Genomic DNA, 22,924 nt, shown 5'->3' on the forward strand with positions numbered 1-22,924 from the left:
TTTTTGGCTCGTCTTAAAATATTAGAAATTGATACATTTATGCCGCTGACCCTATGCAACGCATCCTTAATTTATGTATAGCAAATGAAAAAGTTTGTACGCTGTTGTCTGCTTGGTACCAAAAGATTCTGTAATCAATGTACAATTAAAATGTATAATCGATGAATTTTTGGCTCGTCTTAAAATATTAGAAATCGATACTTTTTTGACGCGGACCCTGTGCGACGCATCCTTATTTTATGTTTATCGTATTAAAAAATTTGTACGCTGGTGTCTGCATGGTACCAAAAGATTCTGTAATCAATGTACTATTAAAATGTATAATCGATGAATTTTTGGCTCGTCTCAAAATATTGGAAATCGATACTTTTTACCGCTGACCCTATGCGACGCAACCTTATTTTATGCATAGCAAATGAAAAAGTTTGTACGCTGTTGTCTGCTTGGTACCAAAAGATTCTGTAATCAATGTACTATCAAAATGTATAATCGATGAATTTTTGGCTCTTCTTAAAATATTAGAAATTGTTACTTTTTTGACGCGGACCCTGTGCGACGCATCCTTATTTTATGTATACCGTATTAAAAAATTTGTACGCTGGGGTCTGCATGGTACCAAAAGATTCTGTAATCAATGTACTAATAAAATGTATAATCGATGAATTTTTGGCTCGTCTTAAAATATTAGAATTCGATACTTTTTTGACGCGGACCCTGTGCGACGCATCCTTATTTTATGTATACCGTATTAAAAAATTTGTACGCTGGGGTCTGCATGGTACCAAAAGATTCTGTAATCAATGTACTAATAAAATGTATAATCGATGAATTTTTGGCTCGTCTTAAAATATTAGTAATCGATACTTTTTTGACGCGGACGCTGTGCGACGCATCCTTATTTTATGTTTATCGTATTAAAAAATTTGTACGCTGGTGTCTGTTTGGTACCAAATGATTCTGTAATCAATGTACTAATAAAATGTATAATCAATGACTTTTTGGCTCGTCTTAAAATATTAGAAATTGATACATTTATGCCGCTGACCCTATGCAACGCATCCTTAATTTATGTATAACAAATGAAAAAGTTTGTACGCTGGTGTCTGCATGGTACGAAAAGATTCTGTAATCAATGTACTAATAAAATGTATAATCGATGAATTTTTGGCTCGTCTCAAAATATTGGAAATCGATACTTTTTACCGCTGACCCTATGCGACGCAACCTTATTTTATGTATATCAAGTTATATAATTTGTACGCTGGTGTCTGTTTGGTACCAAATGATTCTGTATTCAATGTACTATAAAATGTATAATCGATGAATTTTTGGCTCGTCTTTAAATATTGGAAATCGATACTTTTTACCGCTGACCCTATGCGACGCAACCTTATCTTATGTATATAAAGTTAAAAAATTTGTACGCTGGTGTCTGTTTGGTAACAAATGATTATGTTATAAATGTACTATTAAAATGTATAATCGATGAATTTTTGGCTCGTCTTAAAATATTAGAAATTGATACATTTATGCCGCTGACCCTATGCGACGCATCCTTAATTTATGTATAGCAAATGAAAAAGTTTGTACGCTGTTGTCTGCTTGGTACCAAAAAATTCTGTAATCAATGTACTATTAAAATGTATAATCGATGAATTTTTGGCTCGTCTTAAAATATTAGTAATCGATACTATTTTGACGCGGACCCTGTGCGACGCATCCTTATATTATGTTTATCGTATTAAAAAATTTGTACGCTGGTGTCTGCATGGTACCAAAAGATTCTGTAATCAATGTACTAATAAAATGTATAATCGATGAATTTTTGGCTCGTCTTAAAATATTAGAATTCGATACTTTTTTGACGCGGACCCTGTGCGACGCATCCTTATTTTATGTTTATCGTATTAAAAAATTTGTACGTTGGTGTCTGCATGGTACGAAAAGATTCTGTAATCAATGTACTAATAAAATGTATAATCGATGAATTTTTGGCTCGTCTCAAAATATTGGAAAACGATACTTTTTAACGCTGACCCTATGCGACGCAACCTTATTTTATGTATATCAAGTTATAAAATTTGTACGCTGGTGTCTGTTTGGTACCAAATGATTCTGTAATCAATGTACTATAAAATGTATAATCGATGAATTTTTGGCTCGTCTTTAAATATTGGAAATCGATACTTTTTACCGCTGACCCTATGCGACGCAACCTTATCTTATGTATATAAAGTTAAAAAATTTGTACGCTGGTGTCTGTTTGGTAACAAATGATTCTGTTATAAATGTACTATTAAAATGTATAATCGATGAATTTTTGGCTCGTCTTAAAATATTAGAAATTGATACATTTATGCCGCTGACCCTATGCGACGCATCCTTAATTTATGTATAGCAAATGAAAAAGTTTGTACGCTGTTGTCTGCTTGGTACCAAAAAATTCTGTAATCAATGTACTATTAAAATGTATAATCGATGAATTTTTGGCTCGTCTTAAAATATTAGTAATCGATACTTTTTTGACGCGGACCCTGTGCGACGCATCCTTATATTATGTTTATCGTATTAAAAAATTTGTACGCTGGTGTCTGCATGGTACCAAAAGATTCTGTAATCAATGTACTAATAAAATGTATAATCGATGAATTTTTGGCTCGTCTTAAAATATTAGAATTCGATACTTTTTTGACGCGGACCCTGTGCGACGCATCCTTATTTTATGTTTATCGTATTAAAAAATTTGTACGCTGGTGTCTGTTTGGTACCAAATGATTCTGCAAACAATGTACAATTAAAATGTATAATCGATGAATTTTTGGCTCGTCTTTAAATATTGGAAATTAATACATTTATGCCGCTGACCTATGCGACGCATCCTTAATTTAAGTATAGCAAATGAAAAAGTTTGTACGCTGTTGTCTGCTTGGTACCAAAAGATTCTGTAATCAATGTACTATTAAAATGTATAATCGATGAATTATTGGCTCTACTTAAAATATTAGAAATTGATACTTTTTTGACGAGGACCCTGTGCGACGCATCCTTATTTTATGTTTACCGTATTAAAAAATTTGTACGCTGGTGTCTGCATGGTACGAAAAGATTCTGTAATCAATGTACTAATAAAATGTATAATCGATGAATTTTTGGCTCGTCTTAAAATATTGGAAATCGATACTTTTTACCGCTGACCCTATGCGACGCAACCTTATTTTATGTATATCAAGTTAAAAAATTTGTACGCTGGTGTCTGTTTGTTACCAAATGATTCTGTAATCAATGTACTATTAAAATGTATAATCGATGAATTTTTGGCTCGTCTTAAAATATTAGAAATTGATACATTTATGCCGCTGACCCTATGCAACGCATCCTTAATTTATGTATAGCAAATGAAAAAGTTTGTACGCTGTTGTCTGCTTGGTACCAAAAGATTCTGTAATCAATGTACTTTTAAAATGTATAATCGATGAATTTTTGGCTCGTCTTAAAATATTAGAAATCGATACTTTTTTGACGCGGACCCTGTGCGACGCATCATTATTTTATGTATATCATATTAAAAAATTTGTACGCTGGTGTCTGCTTGGTACCAAAAGATTCTGTTATCAATGTACTATCAAAATGTTTAATCGATGAATTTTTGGCTCGTCTTAAAATATTAGAAATTGATACTTTTTTGACGCGGACCCTGTGCGACGCATTCTTATTTTATGTTTATCGTATTAAAAAATTTGTACGCTGGTGTCTGCATGGTACCAAAAGATTCTGTAATCTATGTACTATTAAAATGTATAATCGATGAATTTTTGGCTCGTCTTAAAATATTAGAAATCGATTCTTTTTTGACGCGGACGCTGTGCGACGCATCCTTATTTTATGTTTATCGTATTAAAAAATTTGTACGCTGGTGTCTGTTTGGTACCAAATGATTCTGTAATCAATGTACTAATAAAATGTATAATCAATGACTTTTTGGCTCGTCTTAAAATATTAGAAATTGATACATTTATGCCGCTGACCCTATGCAACGCATCCTTAATTTATGTATAACAAATGAAAAAGTTTGTACGCTGGTGTCTGTTTGCTACCAAATGATTCTGTAATCAATGTACTAATAAATTGTATAATCGATGAATTTTTGGCTCGTCTTAAAATATTGGAAATCGATACTTTTTACCGCTGACCCTATGCGACGCAACCTTATTTTATGTATATCAAGTTAAAAAATTTGTACGCTGATATCTGTTTTGTACCAAATGATTCTGTAATCAATGTACAATTAAAATGTATAATCGATGAATTTTTGGCTCGTCTTAAAATATTAGAAATCGATACTTTTTTTACGCGGACCCTGTGCGACGCATCCTTATTTTATGTTTATCGTATTAAAAAATTTGTACGCTGGTGTCTGCATGGTACCAAAAGATTCTGTAATCAATGTACTATTAAAATGTATAATCGATGAATTTTTGGCTCGTCTCAATATATTGGAAATCGATACTTTTAACCGCTGACCCTATGCGACGCAACCTTATTTTATGTATATCAAGTTAAAAAATTTGTACGCTGATATCTGTTTGGTACCAAATGATTCTGTAATCAATGTACTATTAAAATGTATAATCGATGAATTTTTGGCTCGTCTTAAAATATTGGAAATCGATACTTTTTACCGCTGAACCTATGCGACGCAACCTTATTTTATGCATAGCAAATGAAAAAGTTTGTACGCTGTTGTCTGCTTGGTACCAAAAGATTCTGTAATCAATGTACTATCAAAATGTATAATCGATGAATTTTTGGCTCTTCTTAAAATATTAGAAATTGTTACTTTTTTGACGCGGACCCTGTGCGACGCATCCTTATATTATGTATACCGTATTAAAAAATTTGTACGCTGGGGTCTGCATGGTACCAAAAGATTCTGTAATCAATGTACTAATAAAATGTATAATCGATGAATTTTTGGCTCGTCTTAAAATATTAGAATTCGATACTTTTTTGACGCGGACCCTGTGCGACGCATCCTTATTTTATGTATACCGTATTAAAAAATTTGTACGCTGGGGTCTGCATGGTACCAAAAGATTCTGTAATCAATGTACTAATAAAATGTATAATCGATGAATTTTTGGCTCGTCTTAAAATATTAGTAATCGATACTTTTTTGACGCGGACGCTGTGCGACGCATCCTTATTTTATGTTTATCGTATTAAAAAATTTGTACGCTGGTGTCTGTTTGGTACCAAATGATTCTGTAATCAATGTACTAATAAAATGTATAATCAATGACTTTTTGGCTCGTCTTAAAATATTAGAAATTGATACATTTATGCCGCTGACCCTATGCAACGCATCCTTAATTTATGTATAACAAATGAAAAAGTTTGTACGCTGGTGTCTGTTTGCTACCAAATGATTCTGTAATCAATGTACTAATAAAATGTATAATCGATGAATTTTTGGCTCGTCTTAAAATATTGGAAATCGATACTTTTTACCGCTGACCCTATGCGACGCAACCTTATTTTATGTATATCAAGTTAAAAAATTTGTACGCTGATATCTGTTTTGTACCAAATGATTCTGTAATCAATGTACTATTAAAATGTATAATCGATGAATTTTTGGCTCGTCTTAAAATATTAGAAATCGATACCTTTTTGACGCGGACCCTGTGCGACGCATCTTTATTATATGTTTATCGTATTAAAAAATTTGTACGCTGGTGTCTGTTTGCTACTAAATGATTCTGTAATCAATGTACTAATAAAATGTATAATCGATGAATTTTTGGCTCGTCTTAAAATATTGGAATTCGATACTTTTTACCGCTGACCCTATGCGACGCAACCTTATTTTATGTATATCAAGTTAAAAAATTTGTACGCTGATATCTGTTTTGTACCAAATGATTCTGTAATCAATGTACTATTAAAATGTATAATCGATGAATTTTTGGCTCGTCTTAAAATATTAGAAATCGATACTTTTTTGACGCGGAACCAGTGCGACGCATACTTATTTTATGTTTATCGTATTAAAAAATTTGTACGCTGGTGTTTGCATGGTACCAAAAGATTCTGTAATCAATGTACTATCAAAATGTATAATCGATGAATTTTTGGCTCGTCTTGAAATATTAGAAATCGATACTTTTTTTACGCGGACCCTGTGCGACGCATCCTTATTTTATGTTTATCGTATTAAAAAATTTGTACGCTGGTGTCTGCATGGTACCAAAAGATTCTGTTATCAATGTACTATCAAAATGTATAATCGATGAATTTTTGGCTCGTCTTAAAATATTAGAAATTGATACTTTTTTGACGCGGACCCTGTGCGACGCATTCTTATTTTATGTTTATCGTATTAAAAAATTTGTACGCTGGTGTCTGCATGGTACCAAAAGATTCTGTAATTTATGTACTATTAAAATGTATAATCGATGAATTTTTGGCTCGTCTTAAAATATTAGAAATTGTTACTTTTTTGACGCGGACCCTGTGCGACGCATCCTTATATTATGTATACCGTATTAAAAAATTTGTACGCTGGGGTCTGCATGGTACCAAAAGATTCTGTAATCAATGTACTAATAAAATGTATAATCGATGAATTTTTGGCTCGTCTTAAAATATTAGAAATTGTTACTTTTTTGACGCGGAACCTGTGCGACGCATCCTTATATTATGTATACCGTATTAAAAAATTTGTACGCTGGGGTCTGCATGGTACCAAAAGATTCTGTAATCAATGTACTAATAAAATGTATAATCGATGAATTTTTGGCTCGTCTTAAAATATTAGAATTCGATACTTTTTTGACGCGGACCCTGTGCGACGCATCCTTATTTTATGTATACCGTATTAAAAAATTTGTACGCTGGGGTCTGCATGGTACCAAAAGATTCTGTAATCAATGTACTAATAAAATGTATAATCGATGAATTTTTGGCTCGTCTTAAAATATTAGTAATCGATACTTTTTTGACGCGGACGCTGTGCGACGCATCCTTATTTTATGTTTATCGTATTAAAAAATTTGTACGCTGGTGTCTGTTTGGTACCAAATGATTTTGTAATCAATGTACTAATAAAATGTATAATCAATGACTTTTTGGCTCGTCTTAAAATATTAGAAATTGATACATTTATGCCGCTGACCCTATGCAACGCATCCTTAATTTATGTATAACAAATGAAAAAGTTTGTACGCTGGTGTCTGTTTGCTACCAAATGATTCTGTAATCAATGTACTAATAAAATGTATAATCGATGAATTTTTGGCTCGTCTTAAAATATTGGAAATCGATACTTTTTACCGCTGACCCTATGCGACGCAACCTTATTTTATGTATATCAAGTTAAAAAATTTGTACGCTGATATCTGTTTTGTACCAAATGATTCTGTAATCAATGTACTATTAAAATGTATAATCGATGAATTTTTGGCTCGTCTTAAAATATTAGAAATCGATACCTTTTTGACGCGGACCCTGTGCGACGCATCTTTATTTTATGTTTATCGTATTAAAAAATTTGTACGCTGGTGTCTGTTTGCTACTAAATGATTCTGTAATCAATGTACTAATAAAATGTATAATCGATGAATTTTTGGCTCGTCTTAAAATATTGGAATTCGATACTTTTTACCGCTGACCCTATGCGACGCAACCTTATTTTATGTATATCAAGTTAAAAAATTTGTACGCTGATATCTGTTTTGTACCAAATGATTCTGTAATCAATGTACTATTAAAATGTATAATCGATGAATTTTTGGCTCGTCTTAAAATATTAGAAATCGATACTTTTTTGACGCGGAACCAGTGCGACGCATACTTATTTTATGTTTATCGTATTAAAAAATTTGTACGCTGGTGTTTGCATGGTACCAAAAGATTCTGTAATCAATGTACTATCAAAATGTATAATCGATGAATTTTTGGCTCGTCTTAAAATATTAGAATTCGATACTTTTTTTACGCGGACCCTGTGCGACGCATCCTTATTTTATGTATACCGTATTAAAAAATTTGTACGCTGGGGTCTGCATGGTACCAAAAGATTCTGTAATCAATGTACTAATAAAATGTATAATCGATGAATTTTTGGCTCGTCTTAAAATATTAGTAATCGATACTTTTTTGACGCGGACGCTGTGCGACGCATCCTTATTTTATGTTTATCGTATTAAAAAATTTGTACGCTGGTGTCTGTTTGGTACCAAATGATTCTGTAATCAATGTACTAATAAAATGTATAATCAATGACTTTTTGGCTCGTCTTAAAATATTAGAAATTGATACATTTATGCCGCTGACCCTATGCAACGCATCCTTAATTTATGTATAACAAATGAAAAAGTTTGTACGCTGGTGTCTGTTTGCTACCAAATGATTCTGTAATCAATGTACTAATAAAATGTATAATCGATGAATTTTTGGCTCGTCTTAAAATATTGGAAATCTATACTTTTTACCGCTGACCCTATGCGACGCAACCTTATTTTATGTATATCAAGTTAAAAAATTTGTACGCTGATATCTGTTTTGTACCAAATGATTCTGTAATCAATGTACTATTAAAATGTATAATCGATGAATTTTTGGCTCGTCTTAAAATATTAGAAATCGATACCTTTTTGACGCGGACCCTGTGCGACGCATCTTTATTTTATGTTTATCGTATTAAAAAATTTGTACGCTGGTGTCTGTTTGCTACCAAATGATTCTGTAATCAATGTACTAATAAAATGTATAATCGATGAATTTTTGGCTCGTCTTAAAATATTGGAATTCGATACTTTTTACCGCTGACCCTATGCGACGCAACCTTATTTTATGTATATCAAGTTAAAAAATTTGTACGCTGATATCTGTTTTGTACCAAATGATTCTGTAATCAATGTACTATTAAAATGTATAATCGATGAATTTTTGGCTCGTCTTAAAATATTAGAAATCGATATTTTTTGACGCGGAACCAGTGCGACGCATACTTATTTTATGTTTATCGTATTAAAAAATTTGTACGCTGGTGTTTGCATGGTACCAAAAGATTCTGTAATCAATGTACTATCAAAATGTATAATCGATGAATTTTTGGCTCGTCTTAAAATATTAGAAATCGATACTTTTTTGACGCGGACCCTGTGCGACGCATCCTTATTTTATGTTTATCGTATTAAAAAATTTGTACGCTGGTGTCTGCATGGTACCAAAAGATTCTGTTATCAATGTACTATCAAAATGTATAATCGATGAATTTTTGGCTCGTCTTAAAATATTAGAAATTCATTCTTTTTTGACGCGGACCCTGTGCGACGCATCCTTATTTTATGTTTATCGTATTAAAAAATTTGTACGCTGGTGTCTGCATGGTACGAAAAGATTCTGTAATCAATGTACTAATAAAATGTATAATCGATGAATTTTTGGCTCGTCTCAAAATATTGGAAATCGATACTTTTTACCGCTGACCCTATGCGACGCAACCTTATTTTATGTATATCAAGTTATATAATTTGTACGCTGGTGTCTGTTTGGTACCAAATGATTCTGTAATCAATGTACTATAAAATGTATAATCGATGAATTTTTGGCTCGTCTTTAAATATTGGAAATCGATACTTTTTACCGCTGACCCTATGCGACGCAACCTTATCTTATGTATATAAAGTTAAAAAATTTGTACGCTGGTGTCTGTTTGGTAACAAATGATTATGTTATAAATGTACTATTAAAATGTATAATCGATGAATTTTTGGCTCGTCTTAAAATATTAGAAATTGATACATTTATGCCGCTGACCCTATGCGACGCATCCTTAATTTATGTATAGCAAATGAAAAAGTTTGTACGCTGTTGTCTGCTTGGTACCAAAAAATTCTGTAATCAATGTACTATTAAAATGTATAATCGATGAATTTTTGGCTCGTCTTAAAATATTAGTAATCGATACTATTTTGACGCGGACCCTGTGCGACGCATCCTTATATTATGTTTATCGTATTAAAAAATTTGTACGCTGGTGTCTGCATGGTACCAAAAGATTCTGTAATCAATGTACTAATAAAATGTATAATCGATGAATTTTTGGCTCGTCTTAAAATATTAGAATTCGATACTTTTTTGACGCGGACCCTGTGCGACGCATCCTTATTTTATGTTTATCGTATTAAAAAATTTGTACGTTGGTGTCTGCATGGTACGAAAAGATTCTGTAATCAATGTACTAATAAAATGTATAATCGATGAATTTTTGGCTCGTCTCAAAATATTGGAAAACGATACTTTTTAACGCTGACCCTATGCGACGCAACCTTATTTTATGTATATCAAGTTATAAAATTTGTACGCTGGTGTCTGTTTGGTACCAAATGATTCTGTAATCAATGTTCTATAAAATGTATAATCGATGAATTTTTGGCTCGTCTTTAAATATTGGAAATCGATACTTTTTACCGCTGACCCTATGCGACGCAACCTTATCTTATGTATATAAAGTTAAAAAATTTGTACGCTGGTGTCTGTTTGGTAACAAATGATTCTGTTATAAATGTACTATTAAAATGTATAATCGATGAATTTTTGGCTCGTCTTAAAATATTAGAAATTGATACATTTATGCCGCTGACCCTATGCGACGCATCCTTAATTTATGTATAGCAAATGAAAAAGTTTGTACGCTGTTGTCTGCTTGGTACCAAAAAATTCTGTAATCAATGTACTATTAAAATGTATAATCGATGAATTTTTGGCTCGTCTTAAAATATTAGTAATCGATACTTTTTTGACGCGGACCCTGTGCGACGCATCCTTATATTATGTTTATCGTATTAAAAAATTTGTACGCTGGTGTCTGCATGGTACCAAAAGATTCTGTAATCAATGTACTAATAAAATGTATAATCGATGAATTTTTGGCTCGTCTTAAAATATTAGAATTCGATACTTTTTTGACGCGGACCCTGTGCGACGCATCCTTATTTTATGTTTATCGTATTAAAAAATTTGTACGCTGGTGTCTGTTTGGTACCAAATGATTCTGCAAACAATGTACAATTAAAATGTATAATCGATGAATTTTTGGCTCGTCTTTAAATATTGGAAATTAATACATTTATGCCGCTGACCTATGCGACGCATCCTTAATTTAAGTATAGCAAATGAAAAAGTTTGTACGCTGTTGTCTGCTTGGTACCAAAAGATTCTGTAATCAATGTACTATTAAAATGTATAATCGATGAATTATTGGCTCTACTTAAAATATTAGAAATTGATACTTTTTTGACGAGGACCCTGTGCGACGCATCCTTATTTTATGTTTACCGTATTAAAAAATTTGTACGCTGGTGTCTGCATGGTACGAAAAGATTCTGTAATCAATGTACTAATAAAATGTATAATCGATGAATTTTTGGCTCGTCTTAAAATATTGGAAATCGATACTTTTTACCGCTGACCCTATGCGACGCAACCTTATTTTATGTATATCAAGTTAAAAAATTTGTACGCTGGTGTCTGTTTGTTACCAAATGATTCTGTAATCAATGTACTATTAAAATGTATAATCGATGAATTTTTGGCTCGTCTTAAAATATTAGAAATTGATACATTTATGCCGCTGACCCTATGCAACGCATCCTTAATTTATGTATAGCAAATGAAAAAGTTTGTACGCTGTTGTCTGCTTGGTACCAAAAGATTCTGTAATCAATGTACTTTTAAAATGTATAATCGATGAATTTTTGGCTCGTCTTAAAATATTAGAAATCGATACTTTTTTGACGCGGACCCTGTGCGACGCATCATTATTTTATGTATATCATATTAAAAAATTTGTACGCTGGTGTCTGCTTGGTACCAAAAGATTCTGTTATCAATGTACTATCAAAATGTTTAATCGATGAATTTTTGGCTCGTCTTAAAATATTAGAAATTGATACTTTTTTGACGCGGACCCTGTGCGACGCATTATTATTTTATGTTTATCGTATTAAAAAATTTGTACGCTGGTGTCTGCATGGTACCAAAAGATTCTGTAATCTATGTACTATTAAAATGTATAATCGATGAATTTTTGGCTCGTCTTAAAATATTAGAAATCGATTCTTTTTTGACGCGGACGCTGTGCGACGCATCCTTATTTTATGTTTATCGTATTAAAAAATTTGTACGCTGGTGTCTGTTTGGTACCAAATGATTCTGTAATCAATGTACTAATAAAATGTATAATCAATGACTTTTTGGCTCGTCTTAAAATATTAGAAATTGATACATTTATGCCGCTGACCCTATGCAACGCATCCTTAATTTATGTATAACAAATGAAAAAGTTTGTACGCTGGTGTCTGTTTGCTACCAAATGATTCTGTAATCAATGTACTAATAAATTGTATAATCGATGAATTTTTGGCTCGTCTTAAAATATTGGAAATCGATACTTTTTACCGCTGACCCTATGCGACGCAACCTTATTTTATGTATATCAAGTTAAAAAATTTGTACGCTGATATCTGTTTTGTACCAAATGATTCTGTAATCAATGTACAATTAAAATGTATAATCGATGAATTTTTGGCTCGTCTTAAAATATTAGAAATCGATACTTTTTTTACGCGGACCCTGTGCGACGCATCCTTATTTTATGTTTATCGTATTAAAAAATTTGTACGCTGGTGTCTGCATGGTACCAAAAGATTCTGTAATCAATGTACTATTAAAATGTATAATCGATGAATTTTTGGCTCGTCTCAATATATTGGAAATCGATACTTTTAACCGCTGACCCTATGCGACGCAACCTTATTTTATGTATATCAAGTTAAAAAATTTGTACGCTGATATCTGTTTGGTACCAAATGATTCTGTAATCAATGTACTATTAAAATGTATAATCGATGAATTTTTGGCTCGTCTTAAAATATTGGAAATCGATACTTTTTACCGCTGAACCTATGCGACGCAACCTTATTTTATGCATAGCAAATGAAAAAGTTTGTACGCTGTTGTCTGCTTGGTACCAAAAGATTCTGTAATCAATGTACTATCAAAATGTATAATCGATGAATTTTTGGCTCTTCTTAAAATATTAGAAATTGTTACTTTTTTGACGCGGACCCTGTGCGACGCATCCTTATATTATGTATACCGTATTAAAAAATTTGTACGCTGGGGTCTGCATGGTACCAAAAGATTCTGTAATCAATGTACTAATAAAATGTATAATCGATGAATTTTTGGCTCGTCTTAAAATATTAGAATTCGATACTTTTTTGACGCGGACCCTGTGCGACGCATCCTTATTTTATGTATACCGTATTAAAAAATTTGTACGCTGGGGTCTGCATGGTACCAAAAGATTCTGTAATCAATGTACTAATAAAATGTATAATCGATGAATTTTTGGCTCGTCTTAAAATATTAGTAATCGATACTTTTTTGACGCGGACGCTGTGCGACGCATCCTTATTTTATGTTTATCGTATTAAAAAATTTGTACGCTGGTGTCTGTTTGGTACCAAATGATTCTGTAATCAATGTACTAATAAAATGTATAATCAATGACTTTTTGGCTCGTCTTAAAATATTAGAAATTGATACATTTATGCCGCTGACCCTATGCAACGCATCCTTAATTTATGTATAACAAATGAAAAAGTTTGTACGCTGGTGTCTGTTTGCTACCAAATGATTCTGTAATCAATGTACTAATAAAATGTATAATCGATGAATTTTTGGCTCGTCTTAAAATATTGGAAATCGATACTTTTTACCGCTGACCCTATGCGACGCAACCTTATTTTATGTATATCAAGTTAAAAAATTTGTACGCTGATATCTGTTTTGTACCAAATGATTCTGTAATCAATGTACTATTAAAATGTATAATCGATGAATTTTTGGCTCGTCTTAAAATATTAGAAATCGATACCTTTTTGACGCGGACCCTGTGCGACGCATCTTTATTATATGTTTATCGTATTAAAAAATTTGTACGCTGGTGTCTGTTTGCTACTAAATGATTCTGTAATCAATGTACTAATAAAATGTATAATCGATGAATTTTTGGCTCGTCTTAAAATATTGGAATTCGATACTTTTTACCGCTGACCCTATGCGACGCAACCTTATTTTATGTATATCAAGTTAAAAAATTTGTACGCTGATATCTGTTTTGTACCAAATGATTCTGTAATCAATGTACTATTAAAATGTATAATCGATGAATTTTTGGCTCGTCTTAAAATATTAGAAATCGATACTTTTTTGACGCGGAACCAGTGCGACGCATACTTATTTTATGTTTATCGTATTAAAAAATTTGTACGCTGGTGTTTGCATGGTACCAAAAGATTCTGTAATCAATGTACTATCAAAATGTATAATCGATGAATTTTTGGCTCGTCTTGAAATATTAGAAATCGATACTTTTTTTACGCGGACCCTGTGCGACGCATCCTTATTTTATGTTTATCGTATTAAAAAATTTGTACGCTGGTGTCTGCATGGTACCAAAAGATTCTGTTATCAATGTACTATCAAAATGTATAATCGATGAATTTTTGGCTCGTCTTAAAATATTAGAAATTGATACTTTTTTGACGCGGACCCTGTGCGACGCATTCTTATTTTATGTTTATCGTATTAAAAAATTTGTACGCTGGTGTCTGCATGGTACCAAAAGATTCTGTAATTTATGTACTATTAAAATGTATAATCGATGAATTTTTGGCTCGTCTTAAAATATTAGAAATTGTTACTTTTTTGACGCGGACCCTGTGCGACGCATCCTTATATTATGTATACCGTATTAAAAAATTTGTACGCTGGGGTCTGCATGGTACCAAAAGATTCTGTAATCAATGTACTAATAAAATGTATAATCGATGAATTTTTGGCTCGTCTTAAAATATTAGAAATTGTTACTTTTTTGACGCGGACCCTGTGCGACGCATCCTTATATTATGTATACCGTATTAAAAAATTTGTACGCTGGGGTCTGCATGGTACCAAAAGATTCTGTAATCAATGTACTAATAAAATGTATAATCGATGAATTTTTGGCTCGTCTTAAAATATTAGAATTCGATACTTTTTTGACGCGGACCCTGTGCGACGCATCCTTATTTTATGTATACCGTATTAAAAAATTTGTACGCTGGGGTCTGCATGGTACCAAAAGATTCTGTAATCAATGTACTAATAAAATGTATAATCGATGAATTTTTGGCTCGTCTTAAAATATTAGTAATCGATACTTTTTTGACGCGGACGCTGTGCGACGAATCCTTATTTTATGTTTATCGTATTAAAAAATTTGTACGCTGGTGTCTGTTTGGTACCAAATGATTTTGTAATCAATGTACTAATAAAATGTATAATCAATGACTTTTTGGCTCGTCTTAAAATATTAGAAATTGATACATTTATGCCGCTGACCCTATGCAACGCATCCTTAATTTATGTATAACAAATGAAAAAGTTTGTACGCTGGTGTCTGTTTGCTACCAAATGATTCTGTAATCAATGTACTAATAAAATGTATAATCGATGAATTTTTGGCTCGTCTTAAATTATTAGTAATCGATACTTTTTTGACGCGGACGCTGTGCGACGAATCCTTATTTTATGTTTATCGTATTAAAAAATTTGTACGCTGGTGTCTGTTTGGTACCAAATGATTTTGTAATCAATGTACTAATAAAATGTATAATCAATGACTTTTTGGCTCGTCTTAAAATATTAGAAATTGATACATTTATGCCGCTGACCCTATGCAACGCATCCTTAATTTATGTATAACAAATGAAAAAGTTTGTACGCTGGTGTCTGTTTGCTACCAAATGATTCTGTAATCAATGTACTAATAAAATGTATAATCGATGAATTTTTGGCTCGTCTTAAAATATTGGAAATCGATACTTTTTACCGCTGACCCTATGCGACGCAACCTTATTTTATGTATATCAAGTTAAAAAATTTGTACGCTGATATCTGTTTTGTACCAAATGATTCTGTAATCAATGTACTATTAAAATGTATAATCGATGAATTTTTGGCTCGTCTTAAAATATTAGAAATTGATACTTTTTTGACGCGGACCCTGTGCGACGCATTCTTATTTTATGTTTATCGTATTAAAAAATTTGTACGCTGGTGTCTGCATGGTACCAAAAGATTCTGTAATTTATGTACTATTAAAATGTATAATCGATGAATTTTTGGCTCGTCTTAAAATATTAGAAATTGTTACTTTTTTGACGCGGACCCTGTGCGACGCATCCTTATATTATGTATACCGTATTAAAAAATTTGTACGCTGGGGTCTGCATGGTACCAAAAGATTCTGTAATCAATGTACTAATAAAATGTATAATCGATGAATTTTTGGCTCGTCTTAAAATATTAGAATTCGATACTTTTTTGACGCGGACCCTGTGCGACGCAACCTTATTTTATGTATATCAAGTTATATAATTTGTACGCTGGTGTCTGTTTGGTACCAAATGATTCTGTATTCAATGTACTATAAAATGTATAATCGATGAATTTTTGGCTCGTCTTTAAATATTGGAAATCGATACTTTTTACCGCTGACCCTATGCGACGCAACCTTATCTTATGTATATAAAGTTAAAAAATTTGTACGCTGGTGTCTGTTTGGTAACAAATGATTATGTTATAAATGTACTATTAAAATGTATAATCGATGAATTTTTGGCTCGTCTTAAAATATTAGAAATTGATACATTTATGCCGCTGACCCTATGCGACGCATCCTTAATTTATGTATAGCAAATGAAAAAGTTTGTACGCTGTTGTCTGCTTGGTACCAAAAAATTCTGTAATCAATGTACTATTAAAATGTATAATCGATGAATTTTTGGCTCGTCTTAAAATATTAGTAATCGATACTATTTTGACGCGGACCCTGTGCGACGCATCCTTATATTATGTTTATCGTATTAAAAAATTTGTACGCTGGTGTCTGCATGGTACCAAAAGATTCTGTAATCAATGTACTAATAAAATGTATAATCGATGAATTTTTGGCTCGTCTTAAAATATTAGAATTCGATACTTTTTTGACGCGGACCCTGTGCGACGCATCCTTATTTTATGTTTATCGTATTAAAAAATTTGTACGTTGGTGTCTGCATGGTACGAAAAGATTCTGTAATCAATGTACTAATAAAATGTATAATCGATGAATTTTTGGCTCGTCTCAAAATATTGGAAAACGATACTTTTTAACGCTGACCCTATGCGACGCAACCTTATTTTATGTATATCAAGTTATAAAATTTGTACGCTGGTGTCTGTTTGGTACCAAATGATTCTGTAATCAATGTACTATAAAATGTATAATCGATGAATTTTTGGCTCGTCTTTAAATATTGGAAATCGATACTTTTTACCGCTGACCCTATGCGACGCAACCTTATCTTATGTATATAAAGTTAAAAAATTTGTACGCTGGTGTCTGTTTGGTAACAAATGATTCTGTTATAAATGTACTATTAAAATGTATAATCGATGAATTTTTGGCTCGTCTTAAAATATTAGAAATTGATACATTTATGCCGCTGACCCTATGCGACGCATCCTTAATTTATGTATAGCAAATGAAAAAGTTTGTACGCTGTTGTCTGCTTGGTACCAAAAAATTCTGTAATCAATGTACTATTAAAATGTATAATCGATGAATTTTTGGCTCGTCTTAAAATATTAGTAATCGATACTTTTTTGACGCGGACCCTGTGCGACGCATCCTTATATTATGTTTATCGTATTAAAAAATTTGTACGCTGGTGTCTGCATGGTACCAAAAGATTCTGTAATCAATGTACTAATAAAATGTATAATCGATGAATTTTTGGCTCGTCTTAAAATATTAGAATTCGATACTTTTTTGACGCGGACCCTGTGCGACGCATCCTTATTTTATGTTTATCGTATTAAAAAATTTGTACGCTGGTGTCTGTTTGGTACCAAATGATTCTGCAAACAATGTACAATTAAAATGTATAATCGATGAATTTTTGGCTCGTCTTTAAATATTGGAAATTAATACATTTATGCCGCTGACCTATGCGACGCATCCTTAATTTAAGTATAGCAAATGAAAAAGTTTGTACGCTGTTGTCTGCTTGGTACCAAAAGATTCTGTAATCAATGTACTATTAAAATGTATAATCGATGAATTATTGGCTCTACTTAAAATATTAGAAATTGATACTTTTTTGACGAGGACCCTGTGCGACGCATCCTTATTTTATGTTTACCGTATTAAAAAATTTGTACGCTGGTGTCTGCATGGTACGAAAAGATTCTGTAATCAATGTACTAATAAAATGTATAATCGATGAATTTTTGGCTCGTCTTAAAATATTGGAAATCGATACTTTTTACCGCTGACCCTATGCGACGCAACCTTATTTTATGTATATCAAGTTAAAAAATTTGTACGCTGGTGTCTGTTTGTTACCAAATGATTCTGTAATCAATGTACTATTAAAATGTATAATCGATGAATTTTTGGCTCGTCTTAAAATATTAGAAATTGATACATTTATGCCGCTGACCCTATGCAACGCATCCTTAATTTATGTATAGCAAATGAAAAAGTTTGTACGCTGTTGTCTGCTTGGTACCAAAAGATTCTGTAATCAATGTACTTTTAAAATGTATAATCGATGAATTTTTGGCTCGTCTTAAAATATTAGAAATCGATACTTTTTTGACGCGGACCCTGTGCGACGCATCATTATTTTATGTATATCATATTAAAAAATTTGTACGCTGGTGTCTGCTTGGTACCAAAAGATTCTGTTATCAATGTACTATCAAAATGTTTAATCGATGAATTTTTGGCTCGTCTTAAAATATTAGAAATTGATACTTTTTTGACGCGGACCCTGTGCGACGCATTCTTATTTTATGTTTATCGTATTAAAAAATTTGTACGCTGGTGTCTGCATGGTACCAAAAGATTCTGTAATCTATGTACTATTAAAATGTATAATCGATGAATTTTTGGCTCGTCTTAAAATATTAGAAATCGATTCTTTTTTGACGCGGACGCTGTGCGACGCATCCTTATTTTATGTTTATCGTATTAAAAAATTTGTACGCTGGTGTCTGTTTGGTACCAAATGATTCTGTAATCAATGTACTAATAAAATGTATAATCAATGACTTTTTGGCTCGTCTTAAAATATTAGAAATTGATACATTTATGCCGCTGACCCTATGCAACGCATCCTTAATTTATGTATAACAAATGAAAAAGTTTGTACGCTGGTGTCTGTTTGCTACCAAATGATTCTGTAATCAATGTACTAATAAATTGTATAATCGATGAATTTTTGGCTCGTCTTAAAATATTGGAAATCGATACTTTTTACCGCTGACCCTATGCGACGCAACCTTATTTTATGTATATCAAGTTAAAAAATTTGTACGCTGATATCTGTTTTGTACCAAATGATTCTGTAATCAATGTACAATTAAAATGTATAATCGATGAATTTTTGGCTCGTCTTAAAATATTAGAAATCGATACTTTTTTTACGCGGACCCTGTGCGACGCATCCTTATTTTATGTTTATCGTATTAAAAAATTTGTACGCTGGTGTCTGCATGGTACCAAAAGATTCTGTAATCAATGTACTATTAAAATGTATAATCGATGAATTTTTGGCTCGTCTCAATATATTGGAAATCGATACTTTTAACCGCTGACCCTATGCGACGCAACCTTATTTTATGTATATCAAGTTAAAAAATTTGTACGCTGATATCTGTTTGGTACCAAATGATTCTGTAATCAATGTACTATTAAAATGTATAATCGATGAATTTTTGGCTCGTCTTAAAATATTGGAAATCGATACTTTTTACCGCTGAACCTATGCGACGCAACCTTATTTTATGCATAGCAAATGAAAAAGTTTGTACGCTGTTGTCTGCTTGGTACCAAAAGATTCTGTAATCAATGTACTATCAAAATGTATAATCGATGAATTTTTGGCTCTTCTTAAAATATTAGAAATTGTTACTTTTTTGACGCGGACCCTGTGCGACGCATCCTTATATTATGTATACCGTATTAAAAAATTTGTACGCTGGGGTCTGCATGGTACCAAAAGATTCTGTAATCAATGTACTAATAAAATGTATAATCGATGAATTTTTGGCTCGTCTTAAAATATTAGAATTCGATACTTTTTTGACGCGGACCCTGTGCGACGCATCCTTATTTTATGTATACCGTATTAAAAAATTTGTACGCTGGGGTCTGCATGGTACCAAAAGATTCTGTAATCAATGTACTAATAAAATGTATAATCGATGAATTTTTGGCTCGTCTTAAAATATTAGTAATCGATACTTTTTTGACGCGGACGCTGTGCGACGCATCCTTATTTTATGTTTATCGTATTAAAAAATTTGTACGCTGGTGTCTGTTTGGTACCAAATGATTCTGTAATCAATGTACTAATAAAATGTATAATCAATGACTTTTTGGCTCGTCTTAAAATATTAGAAATTGATACATTTATGCCGCTGACCCTATGCAACGCATCCTTAATTTATGTATAACAAATGAAAAAGTTTGTACGCTGGTGTCTGTTTGCTACCAAATGATTCTGTAATCAATGTACTAATAAAATGTATAATCGATGAATTTTTGGCTCGTCTTAAAATATTGGAAATCGATACTTTTTACCGCTGACCCTATGCGACGCAACCTTATTTTATGTATATCAAGTTAAAAAATTTGTACGCTGATATCTGTTTTGTACCAAATGATTCTGTAATCAATGTACTATTAAAATGTATAATCGATGAATTTTTGGCTCGTCTTAAAATATTAGAAATCGATACCTTTTTGACGCGGACCCTGTGCGACGCATCTTTATTATATGTTTATCGTATTAAAAAATTTGTACGCTGGTGTCTGTTTGCTACTAAATGATTCTGTAATCAATGTACTAATAAAATGTATAATCGATGAATTTTTGGCTCGTCTTAAAATATTGGAATTCGATACTTTTTACCGCTGACCCTATGCGACGCAACCTTATTTTATGTATATCAAGTTAAAAAATTTGTACGCTGATATCTGTTTTGTACCAAATGATTCTGTAATCAATGTACTATTAAAATGTATAATCGATGAATTTTTGGCTCGTCTTAAAATATTAGAAATCGATACTTTTTTGACGCGGAACCAGTGCGACGCATACTTATTTTATGTTTATCGTATTAAAAAATTTGTACGCTGGTGTTTGCATGGTACCAAAAGATTCTGTAATCAATGTACTATCAAAATGTATAATCGATGAATTTTTGGCTCGTCTTGAAATATTAGAAATCGATACTTTTTTTACGCGGACCCTGTGCGACGCATCCTTATTTTATGTTTATCGTATTAAAAAATTTGTACGCTGGTGTTTGCATGGTACCAAAAGATTCTGTAATCAATGTACTATCAAAATGTATAATCGATGAATTTTTGGCTCGTCTTAAAATATTAGAAATCGATACTTTTTTGACGCGGACCCTGTGCGACGCATTCTTATTTTATGTTTATCGTATTAAAAAATTTGTACGCTGGTGTCTGCATGGTACCAAAAGATTCTGTTATCAATGTACTATCAAAATGTATAATCGATGAATTTTTGGCTCGTCTTAAAATATTAGAAATTCATTCTTTTTTGACGCGGACCCTGTGCGACGCATCCTTATTTTATGTTTATCGTATTAAAAAATTTGTACGCTGGTGTCTGCATGGTACGAAAAGATTCTGTAATCAATGTACTAATAAAATGTATAATCGATGAATTTTTGGCTCGTCTCAAAATATTGGAAATCGATACTTTTTACCGCTGACCCTATGCGACGCAACCTTATTTTATGTATATCAAGTTATATAATTTGTACGCTGGTGTCTGTTTGGTACCAAATGATTCTGTAATCAATGTACTATAAAATGTATAATCGATGAATTTTTGGCTCGTCTTTAAATATTGGAAATCGATACTTTTTACCGCTGACCCTATGCGACGCAACCTTATCTTATGTATATAAAGTTAAAAAATTTGTACGCTGGTGTCTGTTTGGTAACAAATGATTATGTTATAAATGTACTATTAAAATGTATAATCGATGAATTTTTGGCTCGTCTTAAAATATTAGAAATTGATACATTTATGCCGCTGACCCTATGCGACGCATCCTTAATTTATGTATAGCAAATGAAAAAGTTTGTACGCTGTTGTCTGCTTGGTACCAAAAAATTCTGTAATCAATGTACTATTAAAATGTATAATCGATGAATTTTTGGCTCGTCTTAAAATATTAGTAATCGATACTATTTTGACGCGGACCCTGTGCGACGCATCCTTATATTATGTTTATCGTATTAAAAAATTTGTACGCTGGTGTCTGCATGGTACCAAAAGATTCTGTAATCAATGTACTAATAAAATGTATAATCGATGAATTTTTGGCTCGTCTTAAAATATTAGTAATCGATACTTTTTTGACGCGGACGCTGTGCGACGCATCCTTATTTTATGTTTATCGTATTAAAAAATTTGTACGCTGGTGTCTGTTTGGTACCAAATGATTCTGTAATCAATGTACTAATAAAATGTATAATCAATGACTTTTTGGCTCGTCTTAAAATATTAGAAATTGATACATTTATGCCGCTGACCCTATGCAACGCATCCTTAATTTATGTATAACAAATGAAAAAGTTTGTACGCTGGTGTCTGTTTGCTACCAAATGATTCTGTAATCAATGTACTAATAAAATGTATAATCGATGAATTTTTGGCTCGTCTTAAAATATTGGAAATCGATACTTTTTACCGCTGACCCTATGCGACGCAAC

Source organism: Prenolepis imparis, unplaced genomic scaffold (genome assembly GCF_030444845.1).
Source record: "Prenolepis imparis isolate NDT839.2.m4 unplaced genomic scaffold, iyPreImpa1.0 SCAF_5, whole genome shotgun sequence".
Classification (NCBI taxonomy): domain Eukaryota; kingdom Metazoa; phylum Arthropoda; class Insecta; order Hymenoptera; family Formicidae; genus Prenolepis; species Prenolepis imparis.